General features: G+C 46.1%; 1 long non-coding RNA gene across 2 annotated transcripts in view; it reads right to left on the bottom strand.

The window, feature by feature from the left end:
- Positions 1 to 718: 718 nt before the first annotated feature.
- LOC122546756 overlaps positions 719 to 5,139 on the bottom strand; it is a 9,593-nt gene continuing 5,172 nt past the window's right edge. For both annotated transcript variants that reach the window (XR_006310802.1, XR_006310801.1), the window contains exons 3-4: positions 4,025 to 4,087; positions 719 to 1,132 (exon numbers count right to left, since the gene is read on the bottom strand). This is a non-coding gene — a long non-coding RNA (uncharacterized LOC122546756). The remainder of the gene's footprint in view (positions 1,133 to 4,024; positions 4,088 to 5,139) is intronic.

Here is a 5,139-nt window from a genome sequence, read left to right as displayed (position 1 = left end):
CTCCCACCCCCCCCTCCACTCCCTCAATCCCAAGTGACCACGGGGATTGGGACGAGTAGGATTTCTGGAGCGTGATGGTATCGGGGTCAGATTGCTGGATAACATTCCAGAGCCTGAGGCCAGTGCTCGGGGGGCATGGGGTCACTGACGGATTGTGGAATTTAAATTCAACTGATTGATATGTGGCATTGATCGTGGTGACCATGAAAATTGTTAACTTTTATTGTAAAAATTCATCTGCCTCACTCATGTTGCTTTTGGGAAGGTTATTTGTCATCCCTCTATGAGTTTGCGATCCCCGATCCTCAGTGAGGTAACTCCCCTCTGAAACAGCTTCGAAACCACTCTGTTCCAGAACACTTGAGTATGGGCATCCTGAAATGTGCGCTGAAATAACTGTTATTAACAATTTTATAAAAATTTATAAAATAATGAGGGGCATGGATAGGGTAAATAGACAAGGTCTTTTCCCTGGGGTGGGGGGGTCCAGAACTAGAGGTTTAGAGTGAGAGGGGAATGATATAAAAGGGACCTAAGGGGCAACTTTTTCACCCAGAGGGTGGTACGTGTATGGAATGAGCTGCCAGAGGATGTGGTGGAGGCTGGTACAATTGCAGCATTTAAGAGGCATTTGGATGGGTATATGAATAGGAAGGGTTTGGAGGGATATGGGCCGGGTGCTGGCAGGTGGGACTAGGTTGGGTTGGGATATCTGGTCGGCATTTGGACCAAGGGGTCTGTTTCTATCTCTCTGACTCTATGACTGTAAAATGAGTAAATGAGTAAGTGTGAAAGGAATAATAACATACATTGACAAGGTGTGACCAGGTCGAGGTGGGACGAGACTGGTATGAAGCATATAATAGCACTGTCAGGTTGAACTTTGTGACCTGTTTCTATGGTGTCAACTCGCTGTAATCCGATAAGTGAGATGTGGCAGCTTTGTGTGGACTATCAATGCCCTGCCTCTGTGTGATTCAATAAAACAGTGAGTTGATGTGAGCCAGTACCTGTTAGCTCCGTCAGCTTCACTTGGGTCACCTGAACGATGCTGAGTATTCTGTTAAATTCCTCCATATTCCCATCGGCTATGCAAGCGAACAACAATTCTGTCAGTTCATGCATCAGACTGCTGAGAGTTAGAGCAAAAGCAAAATCAGTTCATCGTTTGGATAGTCACGTGGTAGGATTTGGATTTGAGGAACTTTGCTGCACACTCCGAACGTGATTTAAGGATAGCAAATCTCAAAGGGATTTTAAAAAACAAACAGGAAGTCAGCTCGGTTCCCTGTTGTATTCCCCATGGTAATAACTTGACCAATCTGAATCAATTTGCCAACTCATGTGGTATAAATTGTTGTTCCCTTTGAGATTTGGCATTCTCTTTCAGCATTAGACACAAAGGTTTGGCAGTGGGTCTTCTTATTCTCCAGCAATAATCAACTTCACAGTAACAGCAATATTTGACTCAATGCTATCTCTCTCTCGCTCTCACTCACATACACACGCTCTCTCTCTCTCTTTCTCATGCTCGCTCTCACTCTCTCTCTCTCACACACACACGCACACATGTACCCTCTCTCTCTCTTTCTCACACATGCACACACACGCTCTCTCTCTCTTTCTCACACACGCACACACACGCTCTCTCTCTCTCACACACACTCTCTCTCTTGCTCTCTGTCTCGCTCTCTCTCACTCTCACTCTCTCCAGATGCTGCCAGATCTGGTGGGTTTCCCCAGGGCATTTTTTTATTCCAGAAAAGCTGACCTCTCCCTCTCCTCAGGTGCTAACCTGATTTTAGGATCAGTGTATAATTTGCACCTTCCACAACCCAATCTGCTTTGTACAGTGATGTCGAGATAATTGTTGTCTCAGTGATGGGGCTTGAGGGGGTGAAGGGTTAAAACTGGCCCCGTTTGGAGAATGGTGGTGGAATGTTTAACACCTGCCCGAGAGGACAGATGTTCCACTGACGGTCTCACACTGTCCTCTCCATATCGGGTAAAATACTGGATAGGGTAGGGGTGGGAGGAGCGTGATAGGCTCAGGGTTAGTGATGATTGGAGCTGAAGAGTGTGGCACTGGGAAAACACAGCAGGTCAGGCAGCATCCGAGGAGCAGGAGAGTCAATGTTTTGGGCATAAGTCCTTCTTCAGGAATGAGGATTACTGGGCCATGAGGTGATGGCCAGCTCCTCCTTTATACCAGCCCAGCAAGTGGCTCAGAACAGAGTATCCTGTTAACCATCAGAGGAACTCGAAGGGCTCCACTCTGCGCTCGGCAGCAGGGTCTGGCCAGGGATCATACACATGGTGCTCTGAGTGGTTTGACCAGCTGCATCCCTCCTGGAATATCCACTGTACACCTGCTTAAAACACCGAGCAAAGTTAGACTCCAGGCTACTTCCCTGAGATGTTTAGAATTATATCGGGTGTCAGGGAGGCCAGACCTGGAATCCCGTGACCTTACCCAAAGCAGGGCGTATTTATTCTGGGGTGACTGTAACAACGATTGGTTGTTGGGCTGAGGCGTTTGTCCCCAGTGGAGCAGTTAAGGTCTGTTATTGCCTTTTTTTCTGCTTCATTCACAGGATAAGAATGTCATTGGTTAGACAGCATTTATTACCCAGTTTGGAGTCAACCACATCGCTGTGGGTCTGGAGTCACATGTAGGCCAGACCAGGCAAAGATGGCAGTTTCCTTTGTGAGGGACCTTACTGAACCAGGTGTGTTTTTTCTGACAATTAACAATGGATTTATGGTCGTCATTCGACTCTTAATTCCAGATATTCTTTGCTCAATTCAAATTCCACCATCTGCTACGATGGGATTTGAACTCAGGTTCCCCAGAGCATTACCTGGGTCTCTGGATTAACAGTCCAGTGATAATACCACTGGATCGTTGCCTTCCCTCATGTGTAGAAGAGGGGAAAGTGCCAGCGTTGGAATGGGGTGGACAAAGTTAAAAGTCACACAAAACCTTCATGTATAGATGAATGAGAGGCAACCTAATTGAAACTTAGAGGATTCTGAAGGGGTTTAATAGGAGAAATGTTTTCCCATGTTTTCCCAGTGCTGTATTCTTGGGGTCAAAGGCTAGCTGTTTAGAACTGAGATTTCTTCCCTCAGAGATTTGAATCTCTAGATTTCGTTGGTCCAGGGGACTGAATGTGTTCAAGTTGCTCTGTTCTAAGGGAAATTAAAGAACATGTTGTTGCTGGAGGGAGGGAGGGGAAAGTATTGAAGTAGAAAAATCAGCCATGATCTTGTTGAGTGGTATGGACCAGGCCAGTCCCCCTCAAAACATCTCAGGGAAGTAGCCTGGAGTCTAACTTTGCTCGGTGTTTTAAGCAGGTGTACAGTGGATATTCCAGGAGGGATGCAGCTGGTCAAACCACTTAGTTTTAAACAAAGCAGAATTTATTTACAAGATTACCGAATGAAATACAAACAAAAGTGAACAGAATAGAGAACAACTTAACCCTCCCCGAAAACCCAACAGATCATCCTTTAATGATGCTGTTCCAAATACTTGCAACAATCCCCATAAACATCCCTTGGCACAAAAGGTACAATCCAACCCAGGGTCGTACAGGAGAGAGAGAGATGGCGGAGCGATTCGGCATGGAATACCTTCTTCCATATAGCTGTTGTTTTTGACCAACAGCCTCAAAACCGACTGCCTGTTTACTCTGAACAGCCAGAGCTCAAACCCAGAGCAGGGGAAAGCTGAGCTGGGAGAACGGGCTGTGCCCCTTTCATTGTACAAGGGCTTTTTTTTAAAACTTAAAAGCCTCCCGAAGTAGATCAACCCGAGACAATTCGGAGCCTGTGTCTTTGACCTCCTGAAAAAAAAACCCCAGGACAACCTGACCGTGTTGAAGGAGCAGCGTTGTCTCCTGAGGAATTTGCATCGTTTAGCTCCCGTCATCTGAATAGAAATACAAGCCACCAAACCAAAGGCACATGGTAACAGCTGAGTAAAAAGTCCGATAGTGTTGCTTCCGCGGAGGATACTGACCTCTCCTGATTACCATCCATTTTGTCACGCTGCATGACAATTCGGAGATTTTTATCCATAACCCTGTGTAAAAATACATGAGAAGCTTCTGTTACAAGTTGGGCTGCACCACTCTCCTCCATTATCGCACTTTGTGAAAGAGCTCACTGACATCACCTCAGTCTGCTGGGTGCAACCCAAAAACAAAATCCAGAACCCTGTAAGATTTTCATCCCCAACCACGTGTTAAATCATTTATGAAATCAGCTCCCACCTCATTTACAGATCATGTTCCAGACTCTCAGCTGAGCGAAACTCATTTGGCACGACCCCCTTTCTCAACATTTTGTCAAAGATTTTGAGCCTATGACCTCGAAATATTAATCCATTGACCAGAGTTATTTTTAATCCACTCTCTTCAAAGCTCATCTCTGATTGGTCACCAGGGAGGACAGCTTAAACTTCCCTAACTCTCCTCATGAAAGAAATTCCTCATCCTTGTAACATTCGGTGAACTGTGTTCTCTACCCTTTCTCATCCCTTTTCATTTCCTTCCTTTTGAAGGAAGAGAAAGTAAAGGCTTGTATTTATATAGCGCCTTTCATGAGTTTGATCTGTAACCAACCAGATTCTGCAGACACTGATGTAACACAAAGTGAGAACCAAGTTGTGCACAGCAGGATCCCACAAACCAGATAATGACCTGTGTTTTGCATTGTTGGTTGAGGGAAAACCATTGGCCAGGATTTTGGGCAGATCCATCTTGCCTTTATTTACAGTGGATCCTTGATTCAGTGCCTTCTCAGAAATGTGGGATCTCCACCATCTGTGAGAACATGCAGCAGGTCCTGGACAATATTTCAGGCCTGGGCCATGATGTTCCTGCCACACAGACACCGAGCAAGAGGAAGTCGAACCACATCTCCACCAGTCAGTGGCACTACTGAATGTGAGGGAACATTCAAACACACATGCTTCCTGCACTAAGGAGGGAACTGGAGTGGTACCATAGAGTCATAGCGAGGTACAGCACGGAAACAGACCCTTCGGTCCAACTCATCCATGCTGACCAGATATCCCAACCCAATTTAGTCCCACCTGCCAGCACCCAGCCCAGAGCCCTCCAAACCCTTCCT

Source organism: Chiloscyllium plagiosum, unplaced genomic scaffold (assembly GCF_004010195.1).
Source record: "Chiloscyllium plagiosum isolate BGI_BamShark_2017 unplaced genomic scaffold, ASM401019v2 scaf_13887, whole genome shotgun sequence".
Classification (NCBI taxonomy): Eukaryota; Metazoa; Chordata; class Chondrichthyes; order Orectolobiformes; family Hemiscylliidae; genus Chiloscyllium; species Chiloscyllium plagiosum.
Note: the sequence above shows the minus strand (reverse complement) of the source record. Positions and strands in the feature narration are given on the sequence as shown.